Below are 27,703 nucleotides of genomic sequence, written 5' to 3' on the forward strand. Positions count from 1 at the left end.
ATAACAAAATACATGTGCAAGACTATAAGCCTGAATGTAAGTACAGCAGGGCAAAAAATATCTGTCCTGCTCACCTTGGATCCACAGACAGTAGCACAAAGGCTGACACAGGGTAGATTCTTGGGAGATGTTTAAGTGGGTGAAAAACCCCCATTTTACTGAAATTATTATCTAAACAACTGTCCCATCTGGAAGACTGGAATGTGCCCTTGGGCAGCACGGCTGTTCCATCATCTTCAGTAACTCCAGAGTCTAGCACAGAGCCTGTATCAGAGTAAAGCACTCAGTGTATACTGGCTGAGTCCTTTATTTCTTCCATAAGGTCCTTACCCAGCTAAATAAGATGTCTGCTCCCTCTGAACACTTCGCAACTTCTTGGAAGAAACTTTGGACGCACTTCCCTAGTTTCTGCCTTGCACTGTCATGATTTGCAAGAAAGGCTGCTTCCTCCCATGAGACTGTGAGCTCTTTTAAAGGTGGGGTTCCCATTTCATCCAACTTCTGGGGCTCCCGCTGGTTGCACAAAATAAAAAGCAGGATAGAAGCTCATTAAATGTACTTGTTGAATAGCAGGTAGATGATTGAATGAACACAGGAATGCAAGGAGAGTGAGAATTACTTGGCAGAGGGAATAAAGCCACGGTGTCTGGAAGGTTGCAACATGGTCTGACCCTGTGATCACGATACATTAGCAGATATCTTGTTGGTTTCATTATCTCCTTCCCTCACCAGGCTGTACGTTCCCCGAGAACAGCACCCATATCTATGGAGCTCACCACCACATCCTCACTGTTTCACGCGTAGCAAGGGCTCAGGAAATGTGTTCACCCACCCATAACTCCCCAAGGCCCCAGCATTCACTTGCACCTCTCCTGCTTCTAATCCTGTCGTGGACAGCGCATGCTCTTCACCTTCTAAATAATCATACAATCGCAGTGGTGATCAGCCTCCTTCCATGTACCCTGCTTCCGCCTTTGTACTTTTCCAACTGGCTTGAATCATTTCGTCTGCAGTTACTTCCAAGGCATGCAAGCCAGATTCCGCTGTATCAGATGATCAAGATAAACGGCTGGAGTATTTTTATGAGTAAAATCTCTGCAGATTTCAGTACATAAATCATTTGTTGTGAAGCCTCTCATTGTCTTTAGGCAAGGCTATAACGTGGGGGAAATTCTATCTATTTATGAATCCAAAGTCAGGGGATTAGGAACAGTTGGAGGAAAGAGACTACAACATAAAAATAAGATTTATCTCTTAATAGTCTCCTTACATATATCCCTCCACCCCTTTCCCTGACTCACTTTTCAGCGTGGCGTAGGAATTCAATTTCATGTTTGTTCCACAGAACCACAGAGGAAAAAGCAGATCTTCAGAGGGAGAATTTAGAGAATACTTTAGTTCCATATCAATTCAATCAATCTTGTTCAGGTCTCAGATTGAAAGCCACTTCCTCGGAGAAGCCTACCTGATGACTTAGGCTAGATTACATCCTTCTTATTAGTCATTCTCATAGTACTTGTTATTACTTTTGTTAAAAGTATAGTTAGTATGCAATATATTAGTTTCAGGTGTACAATACAGTGATTTGACATTTTTATACCTCACAATGTGATCGCTCCACTAATCTAGTAAACATCTGCCACTGTGCAAGCTTATCCCAATATTATTGACCATGTTCCCCTTCCCCTTACACCCATCCCCCTCCCCCCTCCCTTCTGGTAACCATCCCTTTGGTCTCTGTTTCCTGTTATTACTTTCATTGCTCTTGTCACAGCTAAAATGCTCTTGCCACAAATAAATATATATATATATATTTGTTTGTTTGCCTGCTTAATGCCTGTGTTCCTCGGTAGACTGCAAATTCCTTTACAGAGGGATCCTGACTGTATTTGTTTTCCGCTGTATCTCTGACCCCTAACATAGTGCCTAGCGTAAAGTAGATGCTGAGCAAACATCTGTTTTCAATAAGTACACGATGAGAATGTGCCCTGCCTCTTCAAAATTAATCACAAAAAAATGAAGCACTATTTAATTCTTTCAAGTGTTTTAAATGTTACAGACTAGACATGAAATGTTACTTTTTAATAAAATGTTTACTCTATGCAAACCATTCCATATGTTATCTCATATAATAGTCTCAACAATGCCAAATAGATAATATGCCCATCCTGGTGATAAGCTTCAATGACTTGTCCAACTTGTGTCAGCCAGTAATGGCAGAGACGGGATTAGAACTCAAATATGTTAACTTCCTATTTCAAATTCTTGCCACTGTGCTCTGTACTCTCCCTCCTGAAAATCACAGGGATGCAGAAAGAATTTATTTCCCGATGGAAACTTTTTTCTGCTTGCTGGCTCTCCATCACTAGAAGGAACAAAAGAAGTAAAAATGACTGAAGACTAAACAGAAGATTATGTTTTCCTTGTTCTCTTTAAAACTGCAGAAAATCAGCAGCCACGATTCTGGACATGGTCAATGTTTTTCAGACTCTGCTAAATAGCATCTGCCTGCAAAAGGGTTTTTCAGGCAACCTCGCAGGCTGTTAGCCCCTGGGGCCAGGTCCTGCTCTGTGCGAGATTCATCTTTTGGTGCATTGATCCAAAAGACTTTACAACCCACAAGCTCTAACAAAAGCAGGTGGACACAGAAGCACACCCACACCTGCACACACAAAGTTGCGTTTGAACTGAAAGATAAACCCCCAAAGCTCACAAATGTGCTCATCACATGTTTTCAAAGACCAGCAGTGTGTTGTTTCCTTCACCACAACGGGACTCACAGCATCACAAAGGCACTAATTCACACATCTCTGCACACAAATGCATCCTCCTAAATGTTTAATTATAACCCACGCCAATACAGTTTGCAACATACAGTCCTTTTATGTCCATTCCCCCACTATACTCCCATAGTAACTCATGTGTCATTTGATTAAAAAAAAAAAAAAAAAAAAAAGATGTCAAGCAACCCAATGGTTTAATAGGGGTCAGTAACCTGAACCTCATAGGATGGGTTTCGGAGGGGCTCTGACCTCCCCTAAAATGGGATATGCAGACATTTTCTCCCCATGGAATGCTACGGTCCATAGATTTCATGCTTATGCTCCTTCTTCCCAAGAAAGGTTTTGGACCACCAAGTTTGGGGGAGGATCACATTAACCTGAAACTAAAGATACCAATCAATGCAAAGTTCACAAAGCACCTTTTCCTCCTTTTCCTTACTTATTCACACATCTGCAACCCAGTGAAGTTCACCTTGCAATTATGACTTCTTGATAGATGAAGACACAGAGTACAGACAACTCGAAGCTCATATCCACCAACACCCACTCATTTTTCCCCCACCTGCCACTCTTCCATGATGGAAAAAAGAAGAAAACCTGACATCTGAGCCCATTGCCTTCGCTAGAGAATTTCACACGTTTTCTCCTCCTTCCTGAGCCGTGAGGTCACATACAGGTTATTCATCTGAAACCAACTCAGGCAACTGAAAAGTAACCCTTTTAATCAGAATTTTAGATTTTTTTTTACTCCCCACAAAGTTCATATAATATTTCGAACAGAGAATAAAAATTCCCTAAGAGATTATCAAGTCCATCTCGAACAGCTCTACAAACAGATGTCCAAAGAGCTAACCATGTTTTCTTCTCTTTGCCTGGAATGTTCTTCGTCCAGACAGCCACATGACTCGCTCACTCACTTTCCTCAAATCTGTGTTCATATTATAATTCACGCCTCCCCTGAGCAGACAGTGAAGTATCTACCTCCACCCTCCCACCCCCCCCACGTTGCTCTAGCACTTGCTTTGTTTTTCTCTTTAGAACTTATCACGTCGGATTATATTTTTGTATATTCATTTGGTTATGTTTATTATATATTTATTTGGTTATGTGTGTAGTGCTTGTCTCTCTGTGTTAGAATGCAACCTCCCTGAGGTGGGGACTTGATCCATTTATCTTGCCGTTCCAAGACCTAGAAAAGACACTCAGTAAACATTTGTTTCATGAGTGACGACTTACCAGAAAAATTGTAGCAGTATCAGTAGCCTTTTCAGAGAAGATAAGTAACTTGACCAAGGTCACCCCTCGATCAAAGAATGTCACGCTAAAGTCATCTTCTAAGGACTATAGTTCTGCGACCTCCTCGCCACCTCCCACATTTCATAGCATTTCTCTTTGGGAAGTACAGACTTATGATGGACATCAGAGCTGGTTTGATCTGGGGCTCAGCAAAGTCATGATGGACCTGATCTTTTTTTTTTTTTTTTATCTTTCTGCTCTGCATTCTGGGATGTTGGCTTTATTCCAAGACTGGGTATCATCTGAGTCCAGTCAGGAAAACAAAAAACAGATATGCTACATTTTTCATTGAGATATTTTTTGAGACAATTCTAATTCACATGCAGTTATAAGAAATAATACAAAAAGATCCTTTGTATTATTGTCCAGTTTACCCAACGATAAGATTTTGTAAAGCTATAGTATAACATCACAACCAGGATACTGACATCAATACAATCCACTGATCTAATTCCTATTTCCCCCATTTCACTTGTGTGTGTGTGTGTGTGTGTGTGTGTGTGTTGCACCCTATACAATTTTAATTTTGTCACCTGTGTAGTTTCACAGGCCCACCACTTCAGTCAAGGTAATGAACATTTCTAAGATCTCAAGGTTCTCTCATGTTGCTCTTTCATAACCACACCTACTACACCCTGCCCGCACTATCCTTAACCCTTGGCAATCACTAATCTCTTCTCAATTTATACAATTTTCTGATTTCTGATTTCAAAAGTGTTATATAACTGGAATCATATACTGTGTAACCATTTTGAATTGGCTTTCTTCACTTGGCACAATTCCCTGGATATTCATCCAGGTGGTTACATGTATCACTAGAGTGTCCCTTTTTCTTGCTGAGTAACATTTCATGGCATAGATGTACCACAGTTAGAGTTTAACCATTTACCTGTTGCAGGACATCTAGGCTGTTTCCAGGTTTGGGGTGATTATGAATGAAGCTGTTATGAACATTTGTGTACAGGTTTATATGTGAACACAAGCTTTCAGTTCTTTGGGATAAATGCCTATGAGAGCATTTGCTGGGTCATACGATTCAGTTTCTCTGCAAACTTGCCAGCATTTTGTGTTGTTACTGTTTTTTATTTTATCCCTGATGATAGTAAAAATTAACAAGTGGGACGATGTCAAACTAAAAAGCTTCTTCACAGCATAAGAAGCCAACAAGAAAATAAAAGACAACCTATGAAATAGGAAAAACTATTTGCAAATGATATGTCTGCTAAGAGGATAATATCCAAAGTATACAAAGAACTAAAACAATAAAGAAAAATAAAGAAAACAAACCATCTGGTTTAAAAAATGGGTAGAGGAACTGAATAGACATATTTCCAAAGAAGACATGTTAATGGTCAACAGGTATAGGAAAATGTGTTCAACATCACTCATTGTCAGGGAAATGCAAATTAAACCACAATGAGATATCACCTGATACCTGCTAGAATTGCTATCATCAAAAAGATAAGCGATAACAGGGGCTGGTGAGGATGTGGACAAAAGGGAATCTCGGTGTACAGTTAGTGGGTGTGTACATCGGTGCAGCCACTGTGGAAAAACAGTATGGAGATTCTTCAAAAAATTATAGATAAGGAGAAAGTGAGGGGATTAGAAAGCACAATTGGTAACCACAAAATTGCCACAGGGATACAAAAGACAGTTTGGGGAATATAATCAATAATGTCGTAAAGATTTTGTAAGGTGTCGGATGGGCACTTGTCTTATTAGGGAGACCACATCATGGATGGTGTAGGTGCCTGATCACTGTGCTATACACCTGAAACCGAAGCTGAATAATAATGAATGTCAACTCAAATTTAATACATATATATAGTCACGGGATGTGGAATATAGCATAAGGAATAGAATTAGTGGAACTGTAACAGCTGTATAGGTCAGAGGGTTAGCAGATTGGGGGAGGAGGTTATCGCTTTGTGAGAGGTATACATGTCTAACTATTATATTGTTTTGTACACCTGAAACTAATAATAAAAAAAACTTACAAATAGAACTACCATAGGATTCAGCAATCCTATTTCTGAGTATATATCCAAAGGAAATGAAAACACGTTCTCTAGAGAGATCTGCACCGCCCCCATATAGCATTATTCATAATAGCCAAGATATGAAAAAAAAACACCTAAGTGTTAATCAACAGCTGAATGGATAAAAAAGATGTGAGATATATATATTCAATGGAATACTATTCAGCCGTGAGACAGAAGGAAATCTTGTCATCTGCAACAACAGGGATAGACTAGAGGGTAGTATGCTGAGTGAAATAAGTCAGGCAGAGAAAGACAATTTCTGTATGATCTCACTTACAGGTGTAATCCAAAAACCTGAACTCAAAAACAGAGAGCAGAATGGGGAGAATACGAAGATGCTGGTCAAAAGGTACCAACTTCCAGTTATAAGATGAATGGAGAGATCTAACGAAGCATGGTGATTACAGTTACTGATGCTATTGAATGGAAAAGCTTGCCTGGGTCTCAATTTCAGGAGCGAGGCCTTCAGTCCGTCACGATCCAGTATGGTGTGAACTGCAGGTGTTTTGTAGATGTGCTTTATCAAGTTGAGGAGAGTCCCCTCTATTCCTGGTTGGCTGAAAGTTTTTATGATGAATGAGCCCTGGGTTTTTCACATACTTTTCCAGTGAAAATTGATACAATAGGGTTTTTCTTCTTTAGTTTGTTGATAGAGTGGATTTCACTGGTATATTTTTAATGCTGAAACAGCGTTTCTTACCTACACTAGAACTCATTTACCAGCACGTATGATTCTTCTTATACATTGATGTATCTGAAAAGGACCCTCATCCCCGTGTGCCTTCCTTATACTGGGAGCTCAGATCTGGCTTCCATCAGAATCACTTGAGGAGGTGTTTAAAAACAGATTCCCAGTGTCCTGCCGCAGATCTATAGGAGCTAAGTCTCCAAGGGTGAGGCCCCTGTCTTTTAAAATACTACCTCCAAATAATTATAAATTGTGAGCCAGTTTGGAACCCCTATCCTGTATCCCACTCCCTTGTTGTCCCCCCAAAACTATAATCAGTGCTGCTACTCCCTCTTAATAAAAAGCATACCTGGAGAACACCACCTCTGCCTTTGGATGGATTTGGGGATTTCAAAAGGTGCTTATAGAGTAGATCTAGAATTTGCACACAGAAATCTTTCAGTTTCACTAGGAAGGGATGGCTCTGTGCTTGTCCTGTGTTTCCTTTTGTGTCTCCAGCAAAACAGAATGGCCAAAGAAATGAGTGAAAACACAGCAGCAGGAGGAGCTCAGAGGAATCTCCCAAAAACTCTTTGTAAAGACATAAAGTGCCTCCTTCTCCTTTTCATTGACTATTCAAACCTTGTTCATTATTTGGCTTAGGACTGACTGGACCAACTAGTTAAGTCTTTCCATGAAGCTACCGGCTTTTTAGTAATTTTGGTCTGCCCTGTGCTGTGGACCCCTGAGAATATACAAGAATTTTTATCCATAGTTACTAACTATTGCGGTTTCCCAATTATTTCAATTGTACAAGATGTTTATTCCAGGGAAGAAGGAGTAGGAAGGTGGAATCGTTATGGTTGGTGTTAAGTTGACGATGTCGTCAGCTAGGGACCTTGTTACCTCGCTCAATGTCCCTGAGCTTCAGACTTATTCTCAGGGGGATAAAAGGAGTGTCCTAGACATTCTCAAGGAATCACCAAAAAGATCCGTGAGATAATGGGTGTAGAACAGTACCATAGAAATAAGAAATACCATTACTGCTCACCAAGGAGGTTTTCTGGACTATGTTTTCATAAATAAGTACAAGATTCCTCATTTTGCTTAACGATAAAATCCAAACGCGCTGACTCAGCTTTTAGGAACGTCCCAGAGTTACTACCCAACCCCCTGTCCAATGTTATCCTTGTTGTTCACCCATTTCAGCTCATAATAACTGAGGACCTACTGTGTTCCAGGGCCTGTGCTAGCTACTGGAGACACCGTGGTGGACCTCATGGGGCTTGATTTTAACGCAAGGCAAACAGATTGAAGGATTAATACACACGTGTGATGGCTGACACAACAGTCAGCTGCACAGTGTAACTGGCATGTCTGACGTGGGGTCACAACTTCTGCTAGAGGATTGGAAAGATCTCCTCAAGGAAATGACATTGAAGTCCAGTCGTAGTTAGCTAAGAGGTGGAGGGTGAAGAGAAGGTTCTAGACATAGGGATCAACATAGGTGAGACTGAAAAGTGAAGATGAGCCTGGGCCACCAAGGAATTGAAAGGCCTTTCAGACTAGAAGAAAAGAGCAAGGATAAGACAGGGTGGAATATGCTAGAGAGGTAGTTCTGCTCAAAGTGACAGAGTGAACAACTCACAGTTCACGGAGCACCAGACATCATTGCCTGCCTCCTTGCTTTTCTTCATATAAACATTGGTGCCTGATTGCCCACTTCTGGTATACACAGTCTTTACTTCAAAGTTCAAAGCGGATGCCAACACCTCCAGGAAACCTGCCCCATTCTTGGAAGGAGCTGACACCCCTCACCGTCCTTCTTCCTTGCATCACTGCCATGAGCAGACACACATGTCATCAGCACCCCTCCACGCACATGGGGCACGCAGAGGACAGGGGCTGTGACTACACACCTGTTCTCCTGGTATAACAATACCTTGAAACTCCACCTTTGATTCTTTTTATTGTGCCACACACCTAGTAGGAGCTAACAAATGTCTATTGAATTTATTAAGAAACTGGGGCTGCCCCAAGAAGAACATGGCTGAGGTCGGCCCAAAGGATCTAGCAGTTGAAAGCTGTCACCTAATGGCAGTCCTGGCTGCTGGGCCACCAGTTCTTTCTGGAAGGAGGATCTGCGCAGCAGCAGTGGCCATTAGCCAATTTGGACATTTATCAGCCAGTGCTGTCTGTAAGTTTATGGACATTGGTTAGACATCTTATACAATATGCCTATTTCATGGTAACAGTGTCTCAGGGGATTTCATTATTGTCACAAGCATTTCCCAACCAAGGCCACAAGTGAGATCCACAGCTGTCACGTAGCCTCACCCTGTCATCAGCTGCCAGGCAGGCACTTCCCAACAGTGGCAGCTGTTGGCGCCCGGTGGACTACCAGGTCCAGAGAATGTCTGCTTTGTTCTGAGTCTTGTTAGGGGACAACCCTACTCTGACCCCACCAGTCCTGGCAGTCAGGCTGATGTCGTGGGTGCTCTGTAGCTTCTGTCACCACTGAAGATTGCTTCCAATGCCATAAGAGAGATGAATAGAACCAGCCACAAGCAGCTGCTTCCCTTCCATCAGGCACATCCCATACGATAAAAAAGGAGCCTATCCTCTTTTCTAGAGAAAGCATTTAGTTGTGTGTTTTTTTAAATATTTGATTTATTGCATTTTCCTTAAAACTGTGTTTTTAGACATTTTTAAGAGATCAAAGCAGCAAAACATTTAGGTTTTTAATGCAAAATTTAAAAATATAAATGTATATGCTTCTATGATGGTGTTCAGAGTTGGAATGGCGGTAAAAGTTGTCTTTTGTGAGTAAGAAGGTACACATTTGATTTAGAGCTCTGATACACATACCAGGTTGGTGACCACAGGCAAGTCACTCTTCCCTGTCTGTCCTTCAGGTCAGTACGTTCAAGTGTGATAAGGTAGGAACCAATGATGTCTAAGGTCTCACCTGGTTCTGACATTCTAGGCTCTCCCATTGTAGAGTCAATAGAAAGCACCTTCGTTGGGCCAGGACTTGTGTTGGGTCCTTTCTCATATGTTACCTATTTTATCCTCACATCTCTGTAGGTTTCTATATTCCCGATACATGGTCCCTATGCTCCCGACAAGGAAACTGCAATGTGATGGGGGCGGGGGGCGGGGGGTGATTGTCTGAAGTCACGTAGATATCAAAGGCAGAACTGAGATTAAACCCAACTGGTCTGACTCTCGTGACATCTCCCTTGACCTCAAAAATCATCTTCACATTTATCTGAAAGCACCCCTGCCCCCAGAGCCCACAGAGTGGGCTGTGTCTTTCACTAGCACAAGAAAGGAAGGAAAGGGAATTAAGCTGCTAAATGAGAAATTTAAATTGGAGTAAAAGGAAAAATGGCCTGGAAGTACCTAGGTACCAGAGTACAAACAAGGACAGGCTCATTTTTAAAGACATAGCTGCCCATGTTTGAATCTGGTTTAGGCTGGACACAGAGGCATGGATGAGGAGGCTTGGGAACCTCTTTTCATGTTTGAGAAAAAGAGCAAAGTTTGGAAATGAAGACCTGCAGAACTACGCATGATGATCTTTATCTTCTTAAAGGTTTTCTTGATAAACTAAAATCCCCAATCCCTTCATTTTAGACAGTATCTTTTGCTTAAGAATCTGTTTCATTACTGTGTCTTCTATGATTTGCACAAAAATGATTTCTAGTAGATACAAACATTATTAGCCACACTGTGTACATAAAAAAACTGAGGTCAAGCAAGAAAAGATTGTTAGACAAATTTCCTCCTCATCTCCAGATTCACAGTCTTCGTAACTCACTGATATGGCAGAGACTGCTGGTTGCCTAGCCAATAGCCATGTCGTTTCTGCTTTTTCCCTTACTAGCAGACTCTCATTTTATTTGGAACATCAAATCATCAAGCACAAAGATAATATTTCCAAGCTTCCTTTTCAGTGAAGGTTGATCATGTGACCAAGTTCTAGAGAGACAGTAAGTAGACTTTTGTGGACCCTTCCAAGAAGACCGTTAAAAGGGACTTGAATCAACCAGAGTGGATCATTTGTGCCCCTCTCCCCTTCTTCCTTCCCGCTCCCTGTCCATGAAAAGCTGAAGCTCCATTCACCTTCTTGGGCTACAGGTGACCTTGAGGACAAAAGCTGGGCATGGGGATGGAAGAGCCAAAATAATAGTGGAGGCTGGCTGCCTGGGCATCCTGAGGCTGCCCCACTAATCCTGGCTTGCTTCCTATGGAATTCTTGTATGTGAAAAAGCAGTAAGTGATTTTTGTAAAGCCGTTATTATTTGGGTGGCTTCTTTTACCTACAGCTAACCTTAACCCTAATTGTTACAACCAGATAGCTTAATTTGAGAAGTGATATAGAAAGAAGACCTTATCCACTATGAGACCTGGTTCCTTCATTTGGTTCACATGCTCCCACGAGGAAGGAAGGAACAGCGGACATCGTATAATTCATCAGACTCTGGACGCCATCAACTGTATGACACACTATCCCAGGCATCAACATCAAAGAAAACATGTTGCCAATTCATCTCTGACATGCCACTGATTATAAGATGCAAATCAATTTCAGAAATGTTCAAATGTGAGGGGGAAAAAGCCCCATGAATTATACGCATTGGGAATTTAGCGAAGCACAGGGTTTACATGTAGAGTTCATCAAACCAAACCATCCTTCCATCCTATTTTAAAGAAAAGACAACTGAGGCCCAGCAAGGGGCAGTGACTTGCCCACGTTCAGCAATAGAACCGAGATGAGAATCTTGACTGCATGTCAAGAGCCTTTTAATAGGTCCCAACAGATACCAAATTTTTGTTCATGTACCCTTGACTGATAGTAACCTTTAATCAACCACCTGTTCCTGTTTATCCCTCTAGGAGATGTGGCACTGAATAGGCAGAGACAAAAGATCTTAACCCTCCCATACAAATGGACTCAGCAGTCACAGAAGATGACGGAAACCAATCTCCCAGCAAATTCATGCTCTGCTCACATGTTACAAGGCCTATGCCTTGGTGAGCAACTCTGAAAGAGATGGAGAACACCAGGAGGCTGTGGAGAACTCCAGGAGGCCACCAAGAGGCGTGGGCAGGAGACTTCTGAAACACAGAAGATTGAGGTGATACAGCAACAGCTGGTGGCTGGGACCCCAAGGGGACTTATCTCAAACTTCTGCTCCCTCCTCTTCCACAGTAAGGAGACACTCTGGTCAATGGTGTCTGTCACAGGGGACATCAACAATCTAGACTCCCAGGTTATGAGACATGCAAGGGGCCTGAGAGGTCATGCATCACTCCAGCCAACACTAAAGACAGACATGGTTCTCATTTCTCCTAGTTTGACTTGTGTTAGAAAGACCATGCTGGTGCCAGTGTAGTTGATTTTGGAGGCGAACCGTACGGTAACATAGACCACTTCAAGTGTCCAGATAAAGAATACCAAGGTCCTGGGCTAAATACCAGTAAATCTGGAAAGAATAGAGATGAACCAAGCAAATATCAATGAAGCTTCCAAAACATCAAGCTTCTGAAATCATTTTCCTGTTCTTGGTACCATTTCCTCATCTGCTCCAAAATAGCCTGTATCCTCCTCAGTCTCGGCATCCCTCATTGCAATCCCCCCTATTTTAGACTCTGCATAGATAAGGTATGAAGGACCACTAACAGCGCAGAGGCCCGTGACAGCTGTATTCATATAGGGACCCAAGACATAAGCTGATGCAGTTGCGATGGCAGAATTTCACACAGCACCCTGAGGATGGAGACGCGCCCCAGTCACTGGGGCGTCACATTGCTACTGACATCCTCAGAAGTCTTTCCTTCTCTGAGGAAGCTCACGTGAAAAACAAGCATGGTCATCCCCTTTCCTCCTACCAAAAAGCTCAGTGTGCGTGTGTGTGCACGCACCTGTGTGTGTGCAAGAAGATCCAAATTCGTGAAACTCTTGCATAATAAAACAATGCAGAAAAATGTAAAGGATTACTTCTCAAATAATACAACAGCATGAATTGGACTCATAGCACAGGACAGCAAGCGTGTCCCAGGGACCTGCTTTAAGTGAATATGCAGGAATGGGTTACAATTAGCAGAAGATTTGGGAATGGGTCTTTGTCTGATGCTTAGATCAAATAAGATGGAGTTCATGAAGATGCTTTAAACAGAAGATGCAGACATGTTTTCTCCAACACCGCATGAGTATTTGAAATGGACTTGTTCTCACAGTGCATTGAGTATATTGCAAATGAGTCTTCCCCACAAATCGAGCTAGAATTATCTTTGTTTTACAGAAGAGGAAACAAAGCCTCAAAAAGTAACTAGACCAAGGCAATGCCCTTCCCCAAACTGTAGCTACCTCTCAAGAGGTAGGGTATTGGGTGCTTCCTTGTGATGGAGCCCGAGGAAAGGAATACAGAACTGATATTTACTGAGCACTTTCCATGGTCAAGGAAAACTTGTAAGCATCACTTCATGTGATGCCCAGGACAAACGTAGGAAGCAGGCAGTATAGTTATCCCCACTATACTGATGAGACAGCTGAGGTTCAGAAAGGTCAGGAACCTACCCAAGGTCACACAGTGAGGAGGTGGCAGGGCCAGATCTCAGAGGAAAGTAGACTCCTCTAGTTTTTCCCAGTCTAGAGTTTTCACACCCCAGAGTCATGAAAATGCATTTGGTTTCTTTGGAATAAAAATGCCTCCCAGCTCCCCTGGGGAGGAGAAGACGTAAGGGTACCTTCGACTGGATGGCTATTGCCTTGCCAGGAGTTCATTTATGGAATAAGCAAACAGTCTCCCTCTCTGTAAACCTGCGTTCCACCAAATGAATATATAATGAGGCCCTTAGAACACTGAGACATTATTTTCCCCACAAATCCTGGACCATTTAGAAGGAAATCAGACCTTGTTTTGCTTGACAGGGGCGGTGTGTTAGTGATTCATTCCAAAGTATAAAAGGATGCTACAGAAACAGTCACTGGAAGAAAAGAATAAGAGCCAAGAGAAGAAGACAAGGTCAGGGGGGAAAGGGGAATGTGGGGGTGGAAGGAAGAGGGAGGATGGAGGAGTTAGGAAAGAGAAGGCAGCTCCTCTGAGCACTAGGCAGAAAATGCCTTTGAAATGCAGACACCAGGTCAGATCTCAATATAGCAGCTGATCCTAAGCTTCCAGAAAAGGAACTGGAGTTAGCACTTCTGTCTGGCCAGACAGGCAGCTGGAAGATGAAGATAAAAGAACGGCCACGCAATGCCGCCCCCCACCCCACCCTAGCCTCAGTCACACAACTTTGAATGCCTCTGAATGTAGGGGCCAGTAAGGGTGCTGGGCCCGAAGACAGGGGTGGGCCCGGAAGGAGGAAGAGTCCTGAAAGCTGATCAAAAGCACTTTCAAGTTAAGATTAAACCCCGCAGATTGCAGGAAGCCAATTTAATGGGAAATGGTCCCTGTTCTCCCTGTCCCCTGTCTGGCTTCCCATGGGAAGGGGACTGAGCTGTGATGTTTCTCATCAGAGAAACCCCGGGTACAGATCTTATCCAAATGAGCAGCTGTGAAAGGCTAAAAAGATAGAACTGGAAAAAAACTAGTTTACAAAGTGTTGAAAGGGAGAGAAGGGTGGGAAAGAGGGATTTTAATTATCCTGCATCCTTCCCGCGGAGGGGCAGAATGCCCACGGATATTTGAAGGTCATTAGCTCTGAAAGATGAAGCTGGCGGCACGAAGGACCAGTGGCCTGGGAAACAGGATACCTGTGTTCCATCTCCAGCTTAGCAGGTTTACTTTCCTAGCCCTCAGTTTCCCCATATGGAGAACGGGAAGGGTGGGGTGCCGTTCACGTTGTGCTGTACGGAGGAGCTGGTATGCACAGTGGCTAAGCCTGTGAAGCCTGTTCAGATCCCTCCTTCTCCCACCTGTACGCTGTGTGACCCTGACAAGTGCCCTAACTTCTCTGAGCCTCAGTTTCCTTTTCTGTGAAATGGCAACGATGCTCATTTCTACCTGTGAGGAGTATGGTGAGGTTTAAATGAATTAGTCCCCGTGAGGTGTATAAAACAGCTTATGTCCTGCAACGTGCATGCAGTATATGTGACTGTCGTCATTATTATTCAGTGGCTCAAAATTGTCCTGCAAAACTTGGTGGGATTTGGGGTAAGAGAGGGCTCCTCGAGGTATAGATTTGAGATCTGGCCCTTATCCATAAGTGTCAGCTTTGTCCTTCACAACAAGGGGCTGTGGGTACTGAACAAGGTGAGAGACTGCCAAGCGCTCTGTGAAAATGAGGTCAACACTCGTTGTCTGCCATCGTCAGTGGAAATGGGGAGTTATTTTCAATGGGTATAAATTGTCAGTTAGGCAAGATGAGTGAGTTCCAGGATTCGTTGTGCACTTAAACGTTGCATTAAGAGGGTAGCTCTTGTATTAAGTGTTCTTTCCACAAAAACAAAAGAGATAGGAAGCAACTTTTGTAGGTAATGGACATGCTTATTACCTTGATAGCTGTGATGGGGTCATAGGTGTGTTCACATGTCCAAATCCGTGGCTCTGTACACATTAAATGTGTGCCCTTTTGCTATTTACCAAAAAGCTGTTTAAAAAAGGAAGTGTTTGTTGGTGGGAATGCAGATTGGTGCAGCCACTATGGAAGGCAGTGTGGAGGTTCCTCAAAAAACTACGAATAGAATTACCATATGACCCAGCAATCCCTCTCCTGGGTATCTACCCAAAAAATCTGAAAACATTTATACATAAAGACATGTGTGCTCCAATGTTCATTGCAGCTTTGTATACGGTGGCCAAGACATGGAGACAACCAAAATGTCCTTCGGTAGATGAATGGATAAAGAAGTTGTGGTATATATACACAATGGAATACTATTCGGCGGTAAGAAAACATGAAATAGGACCATTTGTGACAACATGTATGGACCTTGAGATTATAATGCTAAGCGAAATAAGTCAGACAGAAAATGCAGAGAATCATATGATTTCACTGATATGTGGTATATAAACCAAAAACAACAAAAGAACAAGACAAACAAATGAGAAACAAAAACTCATAGACACAGACAATAGTTTAGTGGTTACCAGAGGGTAAGGGGTTTGGGGGGTGGGAGATGAGGGTAAAGGGGATCAAATATACGGTGATGGAAGGAGAACTGACTCTGGGTGGTGAACACACAACGGGATTTATAGATGATGTAATACAGAATTGTACACCTGAAATCTGTGTAATTTTACTAACAGTTGTCACCCCAATAAATAAAAAAAACGAAGTGTTATTATACAAAGATAATTCTGTACTATGAATTGCATTTGAGAGGGAAAAGGACAATTAAACAGAAAATTGATAGAAGTTCCACACCTTTTCAGTAAACATACGTCGGAATTTGCTTGCATTCAGTACTATATTATAATAGATATAGATAGATAGATAGATAGATAGATAGATAGATAGATAGATAGATAGATAGATAGATAGAGACAGGTAATCCCTATTGGCTCTAAAGGATTTCCCAGACTCTTAAATTCTAGGGTGACCTTCTTCACCTGGCAGGGCTGTGCATCCTCCCAGCTGACAAGATCCCCGATTGGTTACCACCCCATGTGCTCTGGGAGCATGTGAGCATGTCTCCAGCTGGACCACCATGAAATTAGAGGCAGAACTGAGGATGGCTAATTGGATGTCCTGTAGGGTCTATACAGGCAGGACCTGCCTGGGAAATCCCACGGCCTTCTATGGTCACAAACAGCAGCCTGTTTCCTGCCTCCCTTTTTTCAGCGGCCAAGATACAAGAAGCCTCAGCCTGGAGAGAGGTTCATTCAAAGCCCTTGTAGCCCCAAGGAGGTCAATCTGCCATGAGCTTTCTCTCCTAAGCTACAGCGTGTTATGGCCTTTTCCACGTTAAGCACAAAGCCCGTTGTTTCTATTCAATTCCACCACTTGCTGTACTCATATTTCTTTAACATAAATTCCTTTTCTTTGAAATAGTTTGAGGGGGGTTCCGTCTCTTTCCAGCAAATAACCCCAGACAAAAGCAACAGGCGCTTTGTACCTGAGCTGAAGCACCCACTTTGCCTCAGTGAATGGACTTAGCCGTCAGCGTCAGAGCAAGTGCCAACCCCGCACTGACAAGTGCAACCTTGACAGTGACCACCTTCTTACATTGTGGGCCCTAGGTACCTCCAATCCCAGTCCACTCGCAGCAACCCTGTGAAGGAGGCTGGATTACACGGAGCTCCCAGATGAGATGCCCAAGGTCACACAGCCAGCTGTGAAATTTCACCCTGGAGAGAGGCCTGGTTCAGTTCACAGGCACAAAAGCAGCTCATGTCCCAGTAAGAAAGGGAAAAGAAATCAGTATTGACAAGGGCTTACCGTGTTCCAGCTCACAAACATGACCTCGTGATGTCTCACAACCACTCAGTGAGTTGGGTATCATCACCTTAGTTCATAGAACAGGAAATTGGGATTCATATAGAGTAAGTGAAACAGGTCTTTATTAGAAGAACTGGGTTTTAGACTCAAGTCCAGTCCACTCTAAAAACAACACCTTCTCAGGCTCTGCACTGACTCCTGAGTTGTAAAGGTGTAGGTCATCCCTGTCTTCCTGAACTCTGTGTTGTTATTATCTGTTGAGAACACCTTCCCCAATAGTCTGGAAGCTCCTAAAGACTGCATCTCCAGCCAGCCACCTAGCACAGGTCCTGACATATAGTAGTTGCTCAATAAACATGTTTTTAGAACTAATGATGTAGTAGCCAAAGATATCAACATCCAACTTCTCTGCTAGCCTCAGCCCTCTGGGAATTTGAAAATGCCCAGTCTGACTCAGGGAGCTAATTGGCACCCAGGGACGCTCTACTCCCTATACCTGAGACTGGTGGACTGGGGCCCTGGAGGGTACCAGCACAGTCCTGCCTCCTCCTGGCCCTTAGGAAGAGGATAAAAGCCACAGAGTGGTGGGTAAAGGACTTTATTAAGACCCGACTGACAGTTTAGGACATGAAGAGGAAGTCTCAGACAACCCCTGCCACCTTTTCCTGGTGCTCACACGAGACAGTGAATTGCAAAGGGCTAGAGAGGACAGACGTTCTCAGTGGAACGAGGAAAAGTAGAACTAAAGAAAAACAAACAAAGACAAACTGCCATTGGTGGTTGCTGGTCTCAAACCCAATTCTTTCACACCAAGCACCTAGTACCCAGTAGAGGACCACTAACACTTAGTGATTAAATAAATGAATGGATGGATGGAGGGATGCATGAATGGTGGCTGAGAGGAACTCTGGACCAGGGATCAGGAAACCTGGCTTGAAATCCCAGCTCAGCCAAACCGGAAACTTACCCTCTGCCCACAGGAGAGCACTTATTCCCTTTAAACTCCATGCCTTCATCACTAAACCCAGACCTAGACCCAGAGTCAGAAAAGCACGGTTCCAGAACTCGAAGCACCCCAGCTGCCTTGCTGTGTGGTGTGAGGGGAGCCAGGAAACCCCTTTCTGATGTAATGCAGCAGGTCTAAGGTAGCATCCTCAAACATGCTGAACACTCCTACTGTGATCCCATGACGAAATCACTTCGCATCCCTCCCAGCCCCGACATGAGAATGTCTACATTGATTCTCGTGGGCAATGCAGAAGGAGTCCTTTTTCACCAAATCCTATCAGCTAAGGTGTAACTCCTCAGGCAGAAAAGAACAGTATGGAACAAGTACCCACATTGGGTTCCTCTGTCATGAAGTACTGTTGGTCCTGCTGGTTCAAATCCCGTGTCTCTATCCTCCTTCATTCCTTCTTTCCTTTTTTTTTTTCCCTCCTTCTCCCCCCCCCCCACCCACTCCAGTTCAAGCCATTGGCTCTCAGTCCAGTTGTGTACGACACAGCTCCCTGGCCCATGCTGGTATTATGAGCCTTGCGCTCCCCACAGCTGAGGCGGTCGGTGCCAGTCATCGGTACTCTGGCTGCCAGCCACTCACGCTGGCCACCAGCCGCTCCTGGCAGCACATAACAGCACACCAGTAGCCCATGGCAGCACACAGCAGCCGTGGCAGCTCATACCGACCTCCGGCTGCTTGCCGCAGCCCAGCTCCAAGGAAAGCTGTTGTTCACAATCTTAGCTGTAGAGGGCGCAGCTCACTGGCCCATGTGGGAACCCAACTGGCGACCTCCGCATTAGGAGGATGGCGCTCCAACCACCCGAGCCACCAGGCTGGGCCTCATTCCTTCTTTCAATATGTGTTTATGAAGTGCCTGCAATGCACCAAGCACTGTACTAGACACCAGTAATTCGTGGTGAACTAAAGAAAGCCATCCTCTGTTCTTTTGATGCCAATACTCTCTAACAAGACCCAGACATAATTCGAATAACCACACAAGTAAACCTGGACAGTACTCACAACAATGAATGCTAAGTACCAAGGAGTAAAGTGCAGCGAGCATGGAGGATGTATTTCGAGGTGCCTAGTCTAGCCTGTAGGATCAGGGCAGATTTCCCTGAGGAAGTGGGGTCTGAGCCGAGGTCTGACGGAAGCGTGGGAATTAGCAGGTGAAGGGGAGGGAGGGCACACAGGGACCTCTACTTACAACAGCAGGAAAGAGCAGCACCATTTTCATGGAGCCCCCAGCTCGACCAGCTGCTTTTCCTCACAAGATGCAAACGTCCTGAGCTCTTATTGCAGTTTAATCTGTCAATTTTTCTAAGTCTTTATCACACTTTATCAAAATGTGTATCAGTATGCGAAAGTGAACGTCTGCCACCCCTCCCCTCAGGCGACGGCAAAATTGAAATCCTGTGAAGATGGCAGCACATTTCCTATTTTAATTATTTCTGCATCTTTATTGGCCGGTCTCTGTTTTATGATGACTCTTCTCATTCCCTTCTAGAAGCAGGCCCCACTCCCTCCCTGGGTGGAAAATATGCCTGTCTCTACTGATGTAGAAAATGTTTCAAGTGGCACAGTGCCTAAGGTTCTGGTAGGACTTAACACCAGGTAACAGCCGTATCTTGTGTTCTGGCAGCACAGGCCAGGCCTTAGTGCTACATCAGGATAGTTAATTGAATTTGGGGCATTCAACCGATAATCCAACCAATACCACTTTTTCTATAAAGAAGCAACCTTTTTCAAAAAATGGAATCTTCTGCTATTTAAGTATTGCTTTCATTTTTGAAACTTTAGCCAGTGTATAACATGGAATTATTGTGAAAAACAATGCCTTCCAAAGATCCAAGATGGAGGAGTAGATAAACACTCTGCCTACTTCCTTCTACGAACATATTAAAATTACAACTAAATTATAGAACAAGCAGCCTGGAGAATCATCTGAAGTTTGGCTGAACAGAAGTTTTAAAACTAAAGATATAAAGAAGAAGCCACGTCAAGACTGGTAGGAGGGGCAGAGACACGGAACTGGGTAACCCCAACCTCCATGTGGCGGTTGAGACCTGGGAGGGATACCTCGGCCTCAGAGGTTCTCCCCAGAGGAGTGAGGGACCCAGGCCCCACACCGGCCTCCCCAGCCCAGAGTACCGGTGCTGGGAAGAGGAGCCCCCACATCTGGCTGTGAAAAACAGTGAGAACAGCAACCATTCGGGTGGGATAGAAGGCTGCGAGAAACCCAGACGTCCTGTTAAACAGCCCATGCACAGACACACTCGCTCGCAGGAACTCACCTTGGGCTCCAGCAGAGGGACGGGGACTCGGTGGGCCTCGGAGACATATGGAGGGCAGACTGAGGAATGTGGCTTCACGGGGAGCACTGGGGGACAGTCAGCATTTTCCCATTGGGGGATCCTCTTCTTGTGCAGCCGGCAGGCAGGCTCCATCTTTTTTATGTTGAGCCCCACCCACCCCCAGGAAAATCTGAATCTGATTGGCCTGGTGAGCTCCACTGCTCCACCCTGCTGACTCAGCTGGGATCCCACTCTACCCAACTCACCCACCTGGAGGCACTTTCTCTGAGAGCAGTCAGCACTGCCCCCATCGCACTCTTTCCAGGAAAACATTCGGAGTTCACAGGCCCCAGGCAGGTGCCAACTGGCCTCAGTGTGCTCTAAGACTTTTGCTGAGTCACTCCAAGCTCAGCACTGGCACTAAAACAGAATCTACATTATCCTGCTGGCCACAACTCTTCCCACTCTAGTGACTCCCTGAGACCCTGCCTCACTTAACTCACACATGGCATGAGGCTTTATCAGTGGCTAAAGCTTAAGGGAGCCAGCAGGTGGCAGCAGGCCTCCAGGTGTCCTGGCTTTTTGCAGAGTTACCCCAGGCCTGGTACTGGTGGCAGCCAAACTCGGCTCACAGTGTGGCCTCTCCCACACACCTCCAGGGTTAGCACAAGCAGCGAACAACTGCAGATCACTTTGTAGCTACTATCCAGTAGCCTCTGGCTGGTTACAGGCAGTGGCTGACTGGGCCTGCTCCAGAGATCCTCCCAAGAGGCGCCAGAACAAACATACTTGGAGGTTGGCTTCAGACCACCGCAGAGCACCACCCAATTAGCCCCACAAGTGGCATACACAAAAGGTGGTCTCAAAAGCCACCAGAGCCCACTGGGGCAAATCTCACTCAGTGGGGTAAGCCTCCAGCACAGCAGCACATAAGCTGTGGCCAAACCCCACAGCCAATCAGCCTGAGGGTCAATCCCATCCACCATGTGCCAAATAGCAATCAAGGCTCAACTATAATAGGAAGGCACATGAAACCCACATAAGGGACACACTCCTGGAGCACCCAGAGCAGGTGACCAGGGAGACTGTGCCACTGGGCTCCACAGGATGTCTTCCACACAAGGCTACCTGGCCAAAACTGAGGGATGTAGCAGATCGACCTAATACATAGAAACCAACAGAGAGGCAGCCAAAATGAGGAAAGAAAGAAATACATTCCAAGTGAAAGAACAGGGGAAAACTCCAGAAAAAGAACTCAACAATGGAGACAAGCAACCTACCAGATATGGAGTTCAAAACAATGGTTATAAGGATGCTCAAGGAACTTAAGTGAGAATTTCAACAAAGAGATTGCAAGCATAAAAAAGGATATAGAAACCATTAAAAAAAGAACCAGTCAGATATGATGAATTCAACAACTGAAATGAGGAATGCACTAGAAGAAATCACCAGGAGATTAGATGAAGCAGAGGATTGAATCAATGATTTGGAAGACAAGGTAGCAGAAAATATCCAATTAGAATAGCAAAAAGAAAAAAGAATCAAAAATGAAAAATGAGGATAGTTTAAGAGACCCCTGGGACAACATCAAGTGTGACAACATTCATATCATAGGAGTACAAGAAGGAGAAGACAGAAAACAAGGGATTGAGAACCTATTTGAAGAAACAATGGTGGAAAACTTTCCTAACCTGGTGAAGGAAATAGACATACAAGTCCAGGAAGTGCAGAGAGTCCCGAACAGGATGAACCCAAACAGACCCACACCAAGACCCATTATAATTAGAATGGCCATGGTTAAAGACAGAGAAAATCCTGAAAGCAGCAAGAAAAAGGCAACTAGTAACTTATCAGGGAGTTCCCATAAGATTGTCAGCTGATTTCTTAACAGAAACTTTGCAGGCCATAAGGGTTTGGCACAATATATTCAAGGTGATGAAAAGCAAGGACCTACAACCAAGGTTACTCTACCCAGCAAAACTATCATTTAGAATCAAAGAACAGATAAAGAGCCTCCCAGACAAGAAAAAGCGAACGGAGTTTATCACCACCAAACCAGTATTACATGGAATCTTAGAGGGACTTCTTGAAGATGGGGGGGGAAAAAAAAGATCTAAACTATGAATAATAAAATGGCAATAGCTACATATCTATCAACAATTACTTTCAATGTAAATGGATTAAATGCTCTGCTCAAGAGACATAGGAGAGCTGAATGGATAAGAAAACAAGACCTTTACATATGCTGCCTATAAGAAACTCACTTCAGGTTGAAAGACACACACAGACTGCAAGTAAAGGGGTGGAAAAAAGATAATTCATGAAAATGGAAATGAAAACAAAAAACAAACAAACAAAAATGTGGAATAGCAATACTTATATCAGACAAAACAGACCTTAAAACAAAGGCTATAATAAGTGACAAAGAAAGACCCAGTAATCCCACTTCAGGGTATTTATCTGAAGAAACCCAAAATACTACTTAGAGGAGATGTGTGCCTCCATATGTTCATTGCAGCATTGTTTGCAATGGCCAAATTGTGGAGGCAGCTTGGGTGTCTGTCGATGAAAGAATGGACAAAGAGGAGGGGGTACCTATACACAATGGAATATTGCTCGGCCGTGGAAAGGAATGGGTTCTTGCCATCTGGTGACATAGACGGACCTGGAGGGAATTGTGCTGAGTGGAGTACATCAGACACTGAAAGACAGATGAGATTTTGCTTATATGTGGAATCTAAACAACAAAATAAACCAACAAAACAGAAAGAAACTCATAGATACAGAGAACATTTTGATAGTTGCCAGATGGGAGGGGAGTTGGGGGAGTGGGTGAAAAAAGGCGAAGGGATTAAGAAGTACAAATTTGTTGTTACACAGTAGTCATGGGGATGTCGGATATAGCATAAGGAATATAGTCGATAATATTGTAATAACTGTGTATGGTGTCAGATGAGTACTAGATTTGTTGGGGTGATAGATGGGAGGGGGTTAGGGATGAGTGAAAAAGGTAAAGGGAGTAAGAAGTACAAACTGGTAGTTACAAAATAGTTATGATGATGTAAAGTAAAGCATAGGAAATATAGTCAATAATATGGTAATAACTATGTATAGTGCCAGGTGAGTACTAGACTAGTTAGGGGGATCACTTCTTAAATTATACAAATGTCTAACCACTATGCTGTACACCTGAAATTAATATAAAATAATATTGAATGTCAACTGTAATTGAAAATTTAAGAAAGAGAGGGATGGGTGAAGGAGAATAAGAGGTTCAAATTTCCAGGTATAAAACAAATCAGTCATGGGGATGTAATGGACAGCACAGGGACTATAGTCAATAATATTGTGATTGCATAGTACGGTGTCAGATGGTTGCTGCACCTATTGTGGTGATCACTTCTCTAGGTATACAAATGTTGAATAACTATGGTGTACACCTGCAACTAATGTAATGTTTTCCATTAGCTATATTTTAATAAAAACCTTTAAGAAATAAAACAAATTGAAAAAAACGAAAAAGAAAATGTTTCAAGTTGTCGAGATGTCAATTAGAGAAATAGTGTGAGGGAAGAGTCTGATCTCTCAGAGGTGCCAGCTGAAAGCAACTTAAGCAAAGAACATTTCTCAAAACTTGGGGGTATTCTAAAGAGCATTGAACTTAGAGGTGAGCTGGGACTCAGATTCTGACTGGCACGTTAGCTGGTGACCTTGAGTCTGCCAGTTTACTCGGCATCAGAGCCTGTTCTGAGTGCGTGAGAAGGACTGGATCATTCAGCCTCTACAACAGCATGAGATGGGAGCTGCTATTATTATCCCTATTTTCATTTTGGGGGAGAAACAGAGGCATAACATTCTTTGCCCCAGAAGCCCCAGGGGTCAGGGGCAGAGGGGGCATACGAACCTAGTCAGTCTGTCTGCAGAATCCTTGCCTTTATCACGAGTCTCGACTTCCTCAGTACAATAAAAATGTAATTCTCCTTTTAAATATAAGGAACCTCAAGGCTCAGAGGGGCTGCTCACTTCACAAAGTTCACACAGCCAGTAAATGGCAGAGCTGGGATATGAACCCAGGTCTCTGGCTTCAGAGCCTTCTCTTATCCACTGTATGTGGCTGCCTTTGAAGACAGCCACGCCTTCCTGAACCTGGATCCCATTCATTGGCCACTGGCTTCGTGAAGGATTCTTAGGTTCATCGGCGATAGAGAGGAATAAAATAAGCAGAGTGGCTACCTCCCCCGAGATGGTGGTCTAGTGGGGAAGACAATTGTCAGGCAAACAAATGAATGGCAGGCTGCTCTGGGGTCTGGGGTGAGCTTTAAATGGGTCTGACAATACAAGATCTAGTTAAGTGTCTGTCTCATAGCAGGAACCCAGTAAGTGGAAGGGACTCCTCCTTTCTTGGTCCATGAACATGGATGGATGAGGGTGAGAATGAGAGAGAGAAAAAGGGATGTCAGGGTGGGATAGACACCACAGTGGTCAGTGGGTAGAAGCCCAGTACACAAAATCCTTAAGAACTATTCTTCCAGTGACTGTTCAAAGACCTTCCGCAACATAGAACTCACTACATCAAATAAGGAATGAATATTTTCTAAGCGGTAAAAATGCTGAGGCTGGGAAGGGGTTAGAGTTCATTAATCTGCAAAGATGGGGGAAGATTTCCTTCCCATCGGAGTTTTTGTGATGGTTGAGGTTAGTCCACAAGAGCTCTCACAACAAGGCTTAATTCATAGTAAGTAATTAATAAAAGTTAGGTCAGCAGCCATGGCTGTGGTGATGTCCAGGTGGATGAGCCAGGGTCAGACTTGTAAATGCCATGGCCCGAAGGGCTGCTGAGAAAGCAAACGTGCAGGGTCTGGAAGTGCTGGGGGACCTGAAGAGATTGACAGTCAGGTTGTAGGGGAGGAAGTATGAGGGTCTGACAACTGTGGGGTCAGAGAGAGACCACCAACAATAGATGCTTCTGGAAGGAGACCAGTGACCCACCAGGCGACAAGCCACACCTCAGGGAGGTCTACAAGGACCAAATGCCCTCCTGCCAATAACAGGCAGATAAAAAATAAGGGCCCCTGGAAATTAGCTCGCCCCTCCCACTTCAGGGAGAAGAGGAGGAGGAGGGAGACAGAATCTTAGCATGCCTTCATTGAAATCCCAAATCGATCATATTTACATCTGAAAGTCACTGAGTTCTTTGAATGTTCAAGACGAAGCTTCCTGCCCCTGGCAGAAATATGGACTCATGAGCTAAGGACAGTTACAAAGAAACAACGAAAGTTACATCTAAGCATATAGATGGTGGTGACTGTAAACTTTAAAACTGCTACTTAATATGTGCCCACTTCTGTACATTGTAATCACACTTTTTTTTTTTTTGCTGGACTTCTTATTGCTTTTCATCAGAAGATCAATTACATTGCTAATGGAAGCCTTTTAAAAGCTTGTATCAAAGCCCCATGCGAAGGACAGAAGAACCAGCCTTATGGAGACTCAAGCTGCGCACTGACCTTGCTGGCTTCCTTAGCTCCCTCCTTTTCCTTCAGCTCTCACAAACATTGGCAGATGTTTTTTTTGCATCAGCTGATGTGGAGGGAGTCTGGTTGTCTAGCATTCTCCAGGGGAAGTTGTAACTTTGTGGCTCAGTGTATTGATGATGTTGCTTTTCCTTTTCCTTCTGTGTTTCTGGAAGTGGGTGGGGCGTGGGGGGGGGATGGTGAGGCCAGATGGGAACCAGGCTGTCCTTATTTGACTTACCCGTATTTGGAAGGCATTTAAGTTTTTCTTTTTTCTATTGGAATGAGAGTGAAATCCAAAATTCCTATCTGTCTCTAAATACCAACTGACAAAGCTTAAAGACTCCCAAAATAAACAGCTTAGTGTTCTGGAAAGTTACCAGAGACCTGGGGGTTTGGTAAATGATGCACGTACCTCTTGCCCTCCTTTCTTAGATTCTACTCGAGCGGCCCCTGCATTGCCAAGGAAACGGACATATGTTTGCTTTGTAGCCAGTCAATAAGAGATGAGTTTCTAACACTTCGGCTTTTGATGCGGAGGCCCCAAAATAGAATATCATGTTACCAACAGGATGAAATTAGAATTCAGTTGGGTTAGGTTGTTCCTTTCTACCTGCCCCATACCTACCTATCCTTAAGGGGCTGATTCAGTCTTACACCCCCTCTATGCATCGTCGCATAACATATCAACCTGTACTCATGCCTTCGAGACTTTAAACAACATTTATTTTAGGGTCGACATCACAGATGTCATCCTTTCCATTCCCTGCCCTGTACAGACATTACTAATTGATCACAGCACTTCTTTCTGCTGATTTCACACGTAACTTTACAATTCTCTGCTCCAGGCAGCTAGTACTGATCAACGAGAATTGGCTGTTAAAGTGAAACAGCTTTGGAGTACCAGATTTGAGATTCTATTTTGAACCTCTAGGCACTGGAAGTAAAAATAAGTATTATAATAATAGCTACCATTGGTCGAACAAGCACTGTGCTAGATGCTTTTCAAATATCATCGTATTTGTTCCAAATTAAGCATCATGTTCCCCCATTTTATGGATAAGAAAACTGGAGCTCAGAGAGGTTAAGCAATTTGCACAAGCTCACACATCTGGGAAGCAGTGGAAATAGAGTGAGCATCTAGTTCTATTAAATGTTGATGCCCCTGGGGTTATGATTTCTGCAACAATACACCAGGTCCTACAGCTTGTTTGTCCCTAACATGCCATGCTATTTCACATCCTAAGTCCTTTGCTTCCACAACTACATTTTCCCAGATTGCCCTTCATCCTTTCCAGCTGCTGGAAACCTTCTTATCTCCAGAGAACAAGCACCACAGGCATTGCATCCTCTAGAAAACCCTTCCTGACTTGGATAAAACTAGCCCCATCCTTCTTTACCTCCCCACTCCAGTGTTTCAACACTCTACTGGATTCTCACCTTTAAAGTTCCTATTGAAAGCAGGGTCTAAGCAATATTGATTCTTTTGTACTATGTCAATGCTGAATGAATAAATGAATGAATGAATGCAAGCCCTGGACCTGAGACCCTGTGTTGTCCTCCAGTAACTCTATGGCTATTTCTGCCGCTCGTTTGCCAGGGTATCAGGTACTTTGGTTTTCCATCCTGCCCAGGCAGGAGGATCCGGCGATCTATTCAAACATGAAGACAGAATTAATTGAGGCCACCCAAGGAAACACACCCAGCGTGGAGACC

This window comes from Rhinolophus ferrumequinum, chromosome 12, assembly GCF_004115265.2.
Source record: "Rhinolophus ferrumequinum isolate MPI-CBG mRhiFer1 chromosome 12, mRhiFer1_v1.p, whole genome shotgun sequence".
NCBI classification, from domain to species: domain Eukaryota; kingdom Metazoa; phylum Chordata; class Mammalia; order Chiroptera; family Rhinolophidae; genus Rhinolophus; species Rhinolophus ferrumequinum.